This window comes from Lepidochelys olivacea (genome assembly GCF_965140295.1).
Source record: "Lepidochelys olivacea isolate rLepOli2 genome assembly, chromosome: 3".
Classification (NCBI taxonomy): Eukaryota; Metazoa; Chordata; order Testudines; family Cheloniidae; genus Lepidochelys; species Lepidochelys olivacea.
The window spans coordinates 6,126,581-6,140,948 of record NC_140413.1 but is presented as its reverse complement, the minus strand read 5'-3'; the positions used below and the strand labels follow the sequence as shown (position 1 = coordinate 6,140,948).

Genomic DNA, 14,368 nt, shown 5'->3' with positions numbered 1-14,368 from the left:
GCCATCCTGGGCAGGAAACAGGGGTTGATATAGAGCTACTCCGTCTAATACGTCTCGGGGAGCGGCCAATAACCAGCAGCACACAAACCGGAGACTGGTGTTGGTGACTGAGGCCTCTGGGTAATCGCTGAAGGCACATTAGATTAGGAGCCCGTCTCTCCTGGCTCTGTGGCCTGCACCCTGACCACTAGACCACACTTCTTCCAGCCATCGGTACAAAGAGGAAACTAGGAGGAAATTGAGCAGAGGAAGACGTGGGCTGAATATCAGGGGAAATATCCCGACGTTCTGTTCTGTATAGACTCTTAGACTGCATTCATCAGCATGGCACCTGAGCTTCTTCACTTAAGTACTGCACTTAAAAAGGAAAAAATCAAATGCACAACTACGAACTGGGGACTACCTGCCTAGGCGGCCGTACAGCTGAGAAGGATCTGGGGGTTACAGTGGGTCACCAACTGAATATGAGTCAGCAGTGTGATGCAGTTGCAAAAATGGCTAGTATCATTCTGGGGTGTATTAACTGGAGTGTCGTAGGTAAGACATGGGAGGTAATTGTCCCTCTCTACTCAGCACTGGTGAGGCCACAGCTGGAGAATGTGCCCAGTCTGGCCTAGCAGCCACAGCTGGGGTGCTGTCCACAAGTCAAGGACAGCCACAAGGCAGCAGCCAGTGAGCCAGGATCGTGGTTATTGCTAGTGCCAGGATCAACAGGCAAGAATCAGGATCAGAGGCAGGCTGGGCTCAGAGACTGGAGATCAGAAAGCCAGGTGAGGCCTGGCATCACAACGGGTCCGAAGTCTATGTGGTTGCATTGACAACTGCCTGGGCCACTCTCCGGGGTGAAATGGTGAGCATGGGCCAATCAGAAGGCCGCAGGGCGCTGTCACTCTGGACCCTTTGGGCGGTACTTCCTGCAGTGCCTAATCTCCACAATACTCCCTGGAGGTAACTATATGTAGCCTCTTGGTGGTGATGTGGGAACATCAGCAGTCCCAGGTGCTATGGACCTGGCTGCTAGGCCCACGGATTCTAACAGATCTTAGGAAACACTTTCTAACTCTAAGGGATGCTGTGCGATCCCCATCACTAGAGGTTTCTAGGAACAGGTTGGACAAACACTTGTCAAGGATGGACTAGGTTTACTTGGTCCTGCCTCAGCACAGGGGCTGGACTTGTGACCTCAAGGTCTCTTCCAGCCCGACATTTCTATGATTCTTCCAGTCATGCATGAAGCCCCGTGACTACATTCTGTCCTCTTCTCCCAGGGGGAGACGCGGAGGGTCTTGGTTTGGAATATGTACACACACACACACGTTTCCTTGTGTTTGTATTTGAGAAGGCAGGTTGAAGAAATGTGCCTTGCGCTTGGAGCAGAAAGTGGCAGGGTGGGGATGGTCCTCGGTTCCTGGGGGAGTTCATTGCAGTCCCAGACCGCCCCCGGGAAAGGTTCTGTCTCCTGCCCAGAAGAGCTTTTCACCCTTACTGTTGAGAGGTCCATGGTGCCGGAGGAGCAGTTGTCAACCACAGTCTCATCCCAGAGCTCGGTTAGATCTTTTACATACTCTGGGCCCAGGCCACGAATAAGGACCAAGCCCTTGAACTTGATTGGATGTTCTGTGGGAAGCTGGTGGAGGGGGCAGAGGATGGGAGTAGCCTGGGCTGCTGAGGAGACACACTGCAGAGTTCTGTACTAGCTGGAGTTGCCCAAGTGCCGATGGCTTCCTGGCCAGATGTACTGTGTTGCTGTAGTCCAGCCGAGACGTGACCAAGGTGCGAATCACTGAGGCCAGGTCTTCATCCGCCAGCGGGAGCCGGACACTGAGATCTGAACTCGAGTCAGCTCTGTGCCAAGGCAGGGCTGCTGTCATGCATTTTTAAAGATATTGTTGAGGGATGTTTTTTCCTGTCAGCTGCAGGTAAATTCTCACACTGGTATTTACCTCCTCCAGGCAGCTCTGGGGGCTGATGGCCAGTAAAACGCCAGCCAATCAGAAACCTTTCTAGACCGGTAGGGGGCAAAGGCGCAGGTTCTGCCGCCAATAAGACTGCACTCCGGGGTGGGGGAGGGCGGGAAAGAGATTGACTAAGGGAACCGGATTGGTGCTTTGGAAGCCATTGGGTGTGGTAACTCGGCTCTGAGAAATCTCACTGGCTCTTGGATTGGACTTAGATGATTAGTTCCGTTAGACCGAGAACCGGAGAAGGGTGAGCACCAGACACGGGGACTGGCGGGGGGAGCCTGTGGGCTGCACTATGAGAACTCCCTGCCCCAGGATAACTTGCGGGCTGCTGCCCCAAGGAGAACATCTGCATATGGGGCCCTGTAGTGACAGGGAACAGTAGGAGTGTGTCCCTCACAGCAGCCAGCCCTGTACTGCACATGGTGCAGGGAAGCATGTCAGCGCTGCCTGCCAGCCCCTTCCCACGGCTCCCCCAGGCCGCTGCTACCCAGATGCCCTCCCGGCTGCAGGAAGCCACCCCTCTCCTTCCTGCTACAGCAGCTCTGGTGGAAGCATGCCAGCCGCAGAGCTCCCCATGTTCTGTAGCGCGCCCCGCTGCACAGAGACAGATGGAGAGAAGCAGCCAGGCCAACAAGGCGTTAGAGCTGACACAGGCCAGCGCCGCACCCCGGTGCCAAGTCCTCCGCAGTTCGGGGCCGGCTCACCTCTCCGACACCCACTCCCTAGGCTGACACACGGCATCAGTGGGGATTTGAAACAGCAGTAGTCACCAGCTCCAGCCTCCAGGAATGACTAACGCTTGGAGCCTGAAGGCCAGTGGGCGTTACAGTGGGGGCTGTTGCATTAATTTAGATGGAACCGACTGGCCCAAAGAGTTAAGGGCTCTGAAACCATCCAACAATTTGAAACCACGTTCAGGGTTCGGCAAACAGAGACCTCAGCCTGCTTAGCGCCACGGCAAGTGCACCGTTCTCCATCCTTTTAATCTTTTATTAAAGAGACAGAAAAGAAGGGAAAAAGAGTTAAAGGCTTTGGAATGTAGCCTATGAAGGGAGGCTTTCATTTTAATGAGAGCCCTCATGCCTGGTAGCTGGAGAGAGTTTTTAGAAGGGGAAACCAGACCTGGATTGACAGTCTCTTCGATGGTATTGCATATGGGGATGACTGTGCTTTGGGGGCACAGAGAAGTCAGCTGAGGCGGGCTGGAGCTGGGGTTGTTGCTGAGGTTGTTAAAGTCTGACCCCGTTTCCTAAGAAGCCGAACGCAAAAGGGGGAAAAGAAGAACAGCCAAGACAGAAAATGCAACTTCTGTCTGTCACAAGCACCATGGCTTGACCCTGGGCCCATAGGGGCAGCCTGCTGACAATTGCTGACCTGGGACCCATGAACCCAGCCCCAGTGGTTCTGCCCCTGAGGTCCGAGTGGCAGAGTCCCAGAGCGGCTGATCAGCTCGCTGGCCCTATTTAAGTCAGCAGCAGGTGTAATCCACACACCTGCTGGGTGTGGTGTTCTGTCCCATCTAGTGGCACCGAGCCCACTTAGAGAGAGAGAGAGAGAGAATGAGACTGCTCTACAGCATTAACGAAGGGCCATGTGGCTTTTAGCTCATGCAGTAGAGGCTCATGCATTTAGCTCCAGAGATTCCCAGGTTCGATCCTGCCTGCCGACGACCGGGGTCTGTCAGTGTTACAAGCGGGGGCTCATCTGGGATTTCAACTGGGAAGTCTCTGACGCTTGGGATGCGCTTCCTCAGGTAGGGGAAGTGTAACCCGCACATCTCCTGGGTGTGGTGTTCTGTTCCATCTAGTGGCACCGAGCCCACTTAGAGAGAGAGAGAGAGAGAATGAGACTGCTCTACAGCATTAACGAAGGGCCATGTGGCTTTTAGCTCATGCAGTAGAGGCTCATGCATTTAGCTCCAGAGATTCCCAGGTTCGATCCTGCCTGCCGACGACCGGGGTCTGTCGGTGTTACAAGCGGGGGCTCATCTGGGATTTCAACTGGGAAGTCTCTGACGCTTGGGATGCGCTTCCTCAGGTAGGGGAAGTGTAACCCGCACATCTCCTGGGTGTGGTGTTCTGTTCCATCTAGTGGTACTGAGACCACGTAGAGCAAGAGATTAACGAGTCTGCTTTACAGCCTTAGCTAAGAGCTATATGGCTTTTAGCTCGTTCAGTAGAGACTCTTGCATTTAGCTTCAGAGGTCCCAGGTTCGATCCTGCCCGCCGATGACCGGGGTCTGTCAGTGTTACAGAGGTAGAGGAAGCTTCTGAAGCTGGGCTTCATCCTGCTTTTGGTGGACTGTATGCACCCCACTCCCATGGCATCTGACATGTGGCTCCTGATCTCTAGTCTGGCTCCTATCTCTGACCCCTGGTATCCTGACCCTGGGTGCTGACTCATGGTTCTTATCTCCAGTTTACCTCCTGCCTCTGACCCAGCCGACTCCTGACTGTGGACTCTGGCTCCAACTACAGTGTCTGGCTGCCCACAGCCTGCCCGCGATGCTGTGGTGTTGACCCTCACTTGCATTCTCGCTGTTGGAAAAAACCACAGGCCCAGCACATGGGTTTTTTATCAGCCACTCCGAGACTTGGCAAACTTGTCCCAGCTTCGGGCCGGGTAGGGCATTGCTTTTAGCTGCCTCTTTCTGGTCACAGGCGTATGTTGCAAAATACGCCGGCTCGACTGGCTAAGCCAGACCCTTGTTAGACAGAAGGAAAAACGAGAGAGAAAGGAAAGAAGAGATGTGTGTGTGAGAGAGAGAGAGTCTAACACCCTAGGTGGAGGTTGGGATTGAGCCGGTGGAGGTGATAGTGGGTTCCTCTCTCTGGCCTGGCCTAGAAATCTCTCCGAGTTAAGATGGAGGTCCAGGGTCCCAGGAGATGGTGGGAGTGGCGGCCATGATGGTGAAACTTCCTTCAGTAGCCAATTTTTCCTCTTTCTTTAAGGACCCACAAAGGGAGTGGTGGGTGGAATAGCCCCTCCCCTCAGCATTTTGTCCCCCCGTTAGGCCTAATTTGTGACACATCCGCTTTGGTTCACCGATTTCTAGTCACACTTTTCATGTTCACCAGCCACCACCTTAACACCGTCCTTGAGTGACAGCAGGAGGTCTTTGTGTTTGGACTCATTCAGTCTGTCTCACTTTTTCACCTTTCACCGTTTACTGTTGATATATGGAATTGTGACATTTTATTAACTTTTCACAATTGAGCTCAGCACTAGGGTAAATTTGCAGGTCCAGTTATCACAACAGGGGGCAGGGTGGGAAGAATACCAGATTTTTTTTTAAATGCGGATCTGGGAGAATCATGTATGTTGCCAAACATTGTGGGTAATTTCAGAATTCACCCTGCTTTGCCCTGGTGCTGCAGGATTACAAAGGAGCAGGCGTTGTTGGGGGCAGGAGGGAAGGAAGCCAACTAAGCCTGTAACACTTTGGCAGAATGTGTGCTGTGTTCCCCTTTAGTGGCTGTCCCTTCGTCGATAACGGCCTGTAACTGCTACTGAGTAGTGGAGCAACTTCTTTAGCTCAAGTGGTCGCGCTCTGTGTTGCAGTACTTGAAGATTTTGGGTTCGAATCCTGCTGATGACATATGCTGGGGTCATTCTACTCCATAATCATGGTGGCTCTGACTTTCCACACCCAGATTGGGAAAATTCCCCTTAGAGAAATCTGAAAAACAGAGGCCTGTCCCTTTAAGATCCATGCGGGGTGAAGAACACTTGAGTTCCTGTAGGACCTTAAAGGGATCTTAAAGGGCCAGACCTGTAATTATGTATTCTTAGGACAGTGATTACATCAAGTTACTTTAAAAAGCAGAACCTTGCAGTGTCGAGGAGCCGGCGTGCAGCATCCTGGCTGAGTTCAGATGCACACAGAGCAGCGAGCCCTCAGGATTCATTCTGTACAATACAGCAGCACAATGCAGGCTGTAATTAGAGTGGCACCTCGCAGATCAAAGCTGTCTCTAAGTGCTGTGCAAATTACAGCACAAATCACACCATCAGAGAGTAAACGGGGGGATGGGGAAGTCAGAAACTGCATCTTAGTGGCAGCTCAGTTTAGAACATTTTGAACAAACAACTTTCACCCAGCCAGCTTAGCCGAGTGGCTTTCTGCAGACAACTTCCTGCCACCGTGCTCCTTTTATCTCTTCCCAGTAACCAGGCCTGGCTTTGTGCCCTCACACAGCTTTTCTAGTCCAGGTGAGCTACACCTGATTCTTGGGAGAGCGGAGAACTCCCAACGCACCATAAAGTAGCCAACTGCCGTCTGCGCCGCTGTGAGTTCGCGGAAACAATTGTTCGCTGGCGGCCTGAAACGTGAGGTCTGATCGGCCTTATTGGCTTGACTGAAGGTAGCAGCCTGATTTCCAGAGATGCTGAGTGCCCACAACTCCCTTGGGCTTCCACTGAGCTGTGGATGCTCTGCACTGCTGGGAATAGGGCGCAAGGTGTCCAAAGGGACCGACCTCCGCTGCCCATTGGCTACTCTTCGCATTACTTTACATTGCCGGATTTAACGACTCCATGGTCATTAACAACACAGACCAGAGTCTCCCTCTAAACTGTACGCATTCAGCATCTGACAGTCCGTCCAGCACAGAACAGCTGGGACACTCGGGTGTGTCTGCACTGCAATCCAAAGGGTGGTCGACTTACCTGCACTACCGTTGCTAAAAACAGCCGGGGGGATGTCACAGTTTCAGGCAACTGCATCTGTATTCCCCCTTGTGGTCCCTCCAGAGCCCTGCTCTAGATAAAAAGAGAAGGAGGACTTGTGGCACCTTAGAGACTAACCAATTTATTTCAACATGAGCTTTCGTGAGCTACAGCTCACTTCATCGGATGCTCTAGATACTGAGCTGTCACCTCTCTTGGGCAAAAGGCTGGGATTTGCCCTAACTGGAGTTGGCTAATCTGAGCGATACAGTCCTTGGAATTCCCAGGTCTCACTTTGTCACCTCTCCCTCCGAGAGGTGACCTACAACCCCGGCCCACAATAATACATAAACCATTCATTGCACACAATGGATCCTAAAGACACTGTCTCCCAAGGATGTGGCAGGCCATTCCCGTATCTGTCACAGTACCTGCAGCAGCTCTGGCTTCAGCAGCGTGAGCAGGTACCCAGGGTCTCCGGCTTGTTTGTACAGCCTGCCCTGCCAGCTCAGGTATGTCTGGCCAAGCTGCAGTCACCCCTTGGACTCCAGCAGAGGCATGCCGTCCTCCACAGCATACTCCCTGAAGTGAGACAGAGCTAATCCTTGAGATTCTAGGGTTCACCTCCAAGCGCCCATTCTAACAAAGCTGCGACCACCTACGACGTCACAGTGCTGGGAAGCACAGCCATGTGAGACTTTATAGAGGGAGCAGGGCTCGCCCTTGAGCTCTTCTGTCCTAGAACCAGGTGCCCCGAGTGCTTGAGCTGAAGGAGGCTATCTACCTGCAGCCGGAGTACTGGACTGCACCTACCCTGCCTGAACAGCTGTTGTCATTTTCTCCCCAGTAGCGTGCAGGATGCACAGACACTGCAGGCCCGCAGCTAATGAGGGGCTGACAACACGAGACTCATCAGAGGCCAGGAGAGTGGCTGCTGCTGACCAGAGAGCTGCGGTCAATTCTGAGGCCAGCCCTGCAGCTGGAGACGGAGCACAGCATCAACAAAGACCGCACTATGGTCTTGACATGCATCTCTCATTGGTGTGGCTGGGAGCTGGGTGGGTCTCAGGCTAGCATGCTAAAAATAGCAGTCTGGATGTTGTGGTTCCAGCGGAGACTCGGGCTAGCCACCTGAGCTCAGACCCAGTGGACTGCGTGTGCTTGAGAGCCCAAGCTGCCGTCCGAGCCAGAACATCCACGCTGCTGTTTTTAGCGCGCTAGCTTGATTTTTGGTCCATGGATTCCCAAAAGGTCCATGGACCAAATCTGCTGTGTTGGAATCAAATGTAAAAAGACACAATCCACTGAGGTCCTTCTCCTCCACTGCAGGCCATGGGAACGTGGGATGTGCAAAGAAAGAACCACAGGGTGCTAAAGATGAAATTTACATGGGGAAAGGGTCACTACAATTTCAATCCCACATGGATTTTTGCCAGCTGTTGTTAGTATTACAGTAGGGCTAAGGGCCCCAGTCAGGATTGGGCCCTGTTGGACTAACGGCTGTGCAAAGCCAGAGTCCAAGAATTGTCCCTATCCCACAACCCGTTTCTCCCATATGAAAACGAAAGAGCTCTGGTTGGTCAATGCCACCTCCTGCTGCAGTCTGGAATAAAGGTCCCATGCATGGAGCTGGACACTGCTGTGTCAGCCAAAGCGGCCTTCCTCAAAGCTAGGAATATACATAGAACAGGAGAAAGAGAATCTAGGAATTGCCATAGACCAAGGTCCATGCTCTCGAGTATCCTGTCTCCAGCTGCTGCCCATACCATTGCTTCAAAGGGAGATGAGGGGGCTCTACCAGTGTCCTATGTCCATCCCCTGCGGGCTGCAACCACAAGGAATTGATCCTCATATGGGAACGAGCCGTTTGATCCTGATGGATGATCCTCACTCCATGCTCCGGGGAAAGACAACCCACCATCACTCCCAGGACCCCACCAGTCAGTTATAGGAAGAGTTTTTTCTATCCCCAAATTAATGAGGGGCAAGAATCCACCTGGTTGAGCACCTGTTCCCATGTGTGAGCCAAGACACGTGATCGCCAAGTAACCATCCATCCTCCATCCACCCAGTCTGTCTACCTCGCGTCCATCACCTTGGCATCTGTCCTCTACTACCCGTTAGTTGTCTTGAGTTCTCAATGCTAAATTGCACCAGGTTCATAAGCCTCAAACCCGTCATTGAAACCACCCTCAGCTGAACCATAGAAAAGCCTCCGTTTGGCCAACTGGTTTATTCCTCATACATCCTGGGGCTTAACACCTCACTCAGTCTGCATGAGTCGCTGATCTATGATTAGTCTTTCTGTGCACTAATTAGGTCTCTTCACGCTCGTTAGTTGCATTAACTGAGCGTGGGATGTGCCTGTACATCTACCAGCATCCGGCTGGGGAACTGTCAGCGCCTGCCTAATGCGATTGAGAGGCGGCAGAGTGCATGCGGGCTGGAGTTTAGATCTGAGAGGGGCTCATTCACTTCTCTGTCGCATGGCTCGTCCCCCAAGAGAGAAATGAGAGGGGGGGCAAAGGAGGTCTCCTCCTCCCAGTCTTCTCCTGCTAGCCTCACCTGGGCTTTATTTCCCCATACACACCCTCTATGTGTTTCTCCCTTGCATCTGGCCTGTTCCCCTGGAGTAGTTATAGCCCTCTGTTCCAGTCTTTGCTGGCCCATGTCAGCAGGGCAGTCTCATGACCATGCCCTGCTGTGGACTTCACAAACCATGGGTTGCAGCAGTCTCATCTCAGCCTAAGCCTTACTCTTCTCTCACTAGATGTAGTGCTGGAAGGTGCGGGACGCAGAAGCACAGGGGTTGTTCATAGGGCAGATAAAGAGCAGGCCGTAGCCTTGCAAGCTTCCCTCCCATCACCCCACCAATACGCTTCAACCACGACAGGGGGGACCACGTCAGCGGTTGGTAGCTCATCCTTTAAGCCCACTCAGTCCCTGCATTCTCCGTTGAGACCACGACCGAGAGGAGTAATTAGGGCCAATTGCTAGGGTGGTTTTTGTGCTGTGGACATCCATCTTGTTAAGAACTGGACTAATCTAAGAATTAGATAAAAGTACAATTGGGTTCAGAAAAGAACTAGATAAGTTCATGGGGGATAGGACCATCAATGGCTATTAGCCAAGATGGTCAGGGATACAACCTGATGCTTTGGGTCAGAGGCGGATTACTGTTTTGTGCGGCCCTGGGCCAGGGTGTGTGGGGGCCTCTTCCCACCCCTTCCGCCTGCAGTCCCCCCTGGCTCCCTGCCTGGCACTCCTGCCGGAAAAATGGGGTCAGGACATGGGGACTTGCCCCGCTCCACTCAGCGCTCCTGCTGGGGAGCAAGGTCTGGGCGTGGGGGCTTCACCTTCTCCCCGGCAGGAGCACCAGACCAGCAGAGCAGGGCAAGCTCCTACGCCCTGACCCCGCTCCCCAGCAGGCGGGCAAAGCAGGTCGGGGTGTGGGGACACGCATTTTTCCAGGGCCCCCCAAATTCGCTGGGGCCCCTGGGCACGGGGCCCAATGGCTAATCAGCCACTGCTCTGGGTATCCCTAAACCTCTGACTGCCAGAAGCTGGGACTGGACGACAGGGGGTGGATCACTGGATAACTGCCCTGTTCTGTTCATTCCCTCTGAAGCATCTGGCACTGGCCACTGTCAGACGACCACTGGTCTGCCTAGGGTGACAGATAGCAAATGTGAAAAATCAAGACGGGGGTGGGGAGTAGTAGGAGCCTATTTAAAAAAAAAAGACCCCAAAATCGGGACTGTCCCTATAAAATCGGGACATCTGGTCACCCTAGGTCTGACCCAATGTAGCTGTTCTTATATTTTAATGGCTGAGACCCGCCAATCTCATTTCATATCAGCCCTTAACAGGCTTCGCAAGGCAGCACCCTCTGACCATGGCGCATGTGGTTTGAATTCGACTCCACCTCTGAGAGGTGAAAGGTTCTGTCTCCAGCTTCCCACTCTCCCCGAACACGTTTAATATTTAACCACAGCAGCAAAACATAGAGGAACAAATTACAAAACACAGAGGGCCAAATTCTGGCTTAGGATAACTCCATCCAAGCCACTGGCTTTACGCTGGGGATAGATTTGGCCAAGGCTGGGTGTCAGGGAAATGGAATTGTGCTCATTTCACACTTCCCCGGAATGAAAGTTCCCTTTTCCACTGAGTGTATAGCCCTATTCCTGTCCTTGCACTGGCTGTGGGAATCATTGGGGTAGACTCCAAGGCCAGCAAGGACCATTGTGATCATCTAGTCTGACCTGCATAACAGAGGCCAGAGACCTGCCCCCCTAGAGCAGAGCTTTCAGAACAACATCCAGGCTCGATTTAGCAATTGTCCCTGTTGGCGAATCCACCACAACCTTCGGTAAATTGTTCCCGTGGTTAATTACTTTCACTGTTAAAAACTGGTGCCTTATTTCCAGGCTGTATTTGTCCAGCTTCAACTTCCTGCCACCGGCGCGTGTTCGACCTTTCTCTGCTAGATTGGAGAGCTAGGGTTGCCAGGGGCCTGGTTTTTGACCTGGAAAATCCAGTCGAAAAGGGGATCTGGCAGTGTCTGCTCAGATGTACTAAGCAGACACCAAAAGTCCAGTTACAGCGGGCAGGGCATGGAGGAGGCGCTGGGTCATCGACCTGCACTGGCTGCTGCTCAGCCAGGGCCGCCTCCTACCTGCATCTCATAGCCAGGCAGGCAGGCTCCTGCATCAAGCTCCGGAGCAGAGAGAGCCCAGCTGGAGGGGGGAGGGAGGTGGAGAGGATCCAGCTGAGGAAGGGGGCTGGGAGGAGAGGCCTAAGCGAGGGATGGGGCCTGGAGGAAGAGGCGGAGCAGGGGCGGGGCCTCAGGCGAAGAGGCGGAGCAGGGGCGGGGCCTCAGGCAAAGAGGCGGAGCAAGGGCGGGGCCTCAGGCAAAGAGGCAGGTGTGGGGCAGGGTGGTCCAGTTGTCAGCAATTAGAAAGTTGGCAATCCTATGAAGAGCCCATTATGAACTATTTGTTCCCCGTGTAGGTACTTCTACCCTGTGATCAAGTCACCTCTTAACCTTCTGTCAAGGTAAAGAGATGGAGCTCCTGGAGTCTGTCACTATAGGACATATTTTCTAATCCTGTAGTCATGCTCTGGGCTCTTCTGTGAGAGCCCTGATAGTACAATTAGTGCTGTGGGGGAGACGTTTCAAAGGCACAGATGGCAGCTGGGCACCTAATGCAGGGAGAGCCAATGGGATTCGGACACCTAAATGCAAAAAAAGTGAGTCTCAAAGGGGGATTTGAACAGGGGACAGGGGCTAGTGGGTTAGCGGAGCAGAGCTGGGGGGGCGAACCAGGCATGGAAAAGGACGTGAAGATCTGTGGGAGAAGTGGGCCAAAGGGCCAGGCTGGCATCATGGACAAGCAGAGGGGTGGCGTCATACGGGACTGCGCCGGAGCTAAAGGCACGTAGCGATGGGCACGAACCAAACTCTGGATCTAGAGTAGAACTTTGTGCCTGCGTCTGAAAAGTTCTTTCGGTGACGTGGCCTGTGCCAGGCAGCTGGGGAGAGAAGGGGCTGGGAACCGGGGGAAGGGACAGAAAGATGTTGTGTATGAACCTGGAGTGCCGGGGAGGCGATATTGCTGAAGAGATTAAATTCCAGGAATTAACTAGCATTCCCAAACCCTTGGCGCTGGGGGAGGGAGCCAGCTGAGATAAAGACGGAGGAGGAGACTCAGGTGGACAAAAGCCAGGGCCTGGGGTGAGCAGATTTGTTTTAAACCGTGCGTTACGTGAAACAATGTACCCCCGACGCAGGCTGCACCTAATGAGTCAGCCTCTGGCCCAGGCACCGAGGCATTGACTCTGCTGGTGTATGTTGTCAGCAGATGGGAGGGCAGCCCAACTAGGGGCCGTGGGCGTGGGGGTGGGGGTTGCATTATTCCTCCTTGAAGGCTAAAAAGAGCACGCACGGGCACAGAAAGAAAAATAAAAACAGCTCTCGGAGCAGGCAGGCTGCTGGGGGACGTTTTCTTCTGCTGCTCTGAATGGAGCTGGTGTCAACTGTTCCGATTGCCTGCTGACTGACCTTAGTCACTGACACAGCTAGGGAAAATAGCTCAGTCACCAAAGTTAGCAAAACTTTTAGCCCCTCCCTTCTTCCCCCACTGCCCTGCTGCTGTGACCACAATGCTTTCTGAGTGCATGGGGAACATGAGGCTGCATAAAGGCACTGCTTTCAAAGATGGTCAAGGATTATCATTTCCCCAGTGGGGAAACTGAGGCACAAAGCCAGGGCGGGGTTTGTTGCAGTCCACATAGTGATTCAGTGGCAGGACTGATACCGTAAACACAAGACCCCAGTAAAGCAGGAAGAATCGACTCATACTTTAGAGGAGAAAATGCTCAGTCAGTCATGGAGGACTGGTGAACAGTGGGCTAGAGGCTTTTGTTTCTAGGCTGCTGGTTCACATACAGCCAAGGCTACTTGAGAATGATTGAAGGTATGGAAAAAATCTCATAGAAAAGGAGATGCAAGAGCAAAGGTGTGTTCAATGAAACAGAAAGGTGGTAAATTCAAAAGTGAGAAAAGGAAATACTTTTTCATACAGTGTGCAGTCAGCCTGTGGAACTCATTGCCACAAGATATAACTGAAGCCTAGTAGGATTCAAAGAGGGATTGGACATTTCCATGGATAACAAGGAGATCCAGAGTTAGAATAAAGATGATAAAAACAAACAAACCCCTATCCAAGTGTTGGGAAGGGAATCTGACCCTTCCTGCATCAGGCCCTAACTACTAGGAGTAAAGAAGAATCTTCCCCTGTGGGCAGGTTATCCCATAGCTGCCCATGGTAGGGCTTCTCCTACCTTCCTCTGAAGCAGCTGGTGCTTACCACTGCCGGAGACAGGATACTGGGCTAGACGACCTGTGATCCAGTCTGCCCATGCCTACGTTCTTAAGGCCAGTGGTGATCCAAACTTGCTAGCAAAGTGACTGCTTGGTGACTTAGTGAAATGAGTTTGCTGGGTCTCAGTCCAGTTCCAGGTAGAGTGGCATCCACATCCTCAGTGTAACAGTCACTTTGGGTATTAATTGGGAGTGTCTGTGGAGGGGCCAATCAGTGATGAGGCTCTGGGTGTTGAACTCCACCCCTTAGAAGCGGTGGCTCTGTGTCAGAGCTGGGGGCAGATGAGGAATGTGCCCATGCTGGTATTATTGCCATGGTGGTTGCACCCAGGCTCCAATTGGGTTCAGGGCCCCACTGTGCTAGGTGCTGCAGAAACCCATAGGACGATGTAGTCCCTGCCCCAGGGAGCCTGCAGCCTCAAAAGCAACATGGGGAGAAAGACTATCAGATCCATGTAATTCCGCAGCTCCCCCTGCCTGCCCCTTCCCAGTCTTGGGGTCATCATGGAACAAAAGGGTCTGAGGCAGGGACTGGAAGGAAGAGGGATGGCTTAGGGGTGAGTTCGAGGAGGATGTAGGGAGCTGCCGGGGAAAAGATACAAAGGTATCCGTGGATGAAGAAGTGGATGATCGTTAGCAGGACTGATGATCCACGGTGTGTGCTGCCGGTGTGGATGGGGATTTCAGCGTCGTGGGCTGCTAATCTGGCCGATTTTGCCAGTTTTAAATGGCCTCCGTCCGTGTGGATTGTGGAGGTAGCAGTTGCATTGTTGTGGTTGTGTGTGTATAATAAAAATATTTGAATCCTCTTTTGTCAGAGCTGTTAGCAGAAATGAAAGGAGAACTGTAT

At 52.8% G+C, this 14,368-nt stretch overlaps 1 protein-coding gene and 1 long non-coding RNA gene across 7 annotated transcripts in view; one reads left to right on the top strand and one right to left on the bottom strand.

Moving 5' to 3' along the window:
• PTK2B (protein tyrosine kinase 2 beta) overlaps positions 1-14,368 on the top strand; it is a 111,444-nt gene that overhangs the window by 35,021 nt on the left and 62,055 nt on the right. Inside the window, exon 1 of one of the 5 annotated variants that reach the window (XM_084622605.1) lies at positions 12,353-12,369. The exons of the other annotated variants lie outside the window; for them this stretch is intronic. The gene's annotated coding sequence lies outside the window, so the exon portion shown is untranslated. Of the gene's footprint in view, positions 1-12,352; positions 12,370-14,368 lie in introns of those variants that run through there. 5 annotated transcript variants of the gene reach the window in all.
• Positions 5,135-11,366, bottom strand: LOC311518125. 2 transcript variants are annotated; one of them, XR_014710900.1, is made up of 3 exons: positions 11,052-11,366; positions 6,633-6,725; positions 5,135-5,873 (listed from the first exon to the last, which is right to left on the bottom strand). It is a non-coding gene; the product is annotated as an uncharacterized lncRNA (long non-coding RNA). The 2 variants fall into 2 exon arrangements; XR_014710901.1 differs by having other exon boundaries at positions 5,135-5,643.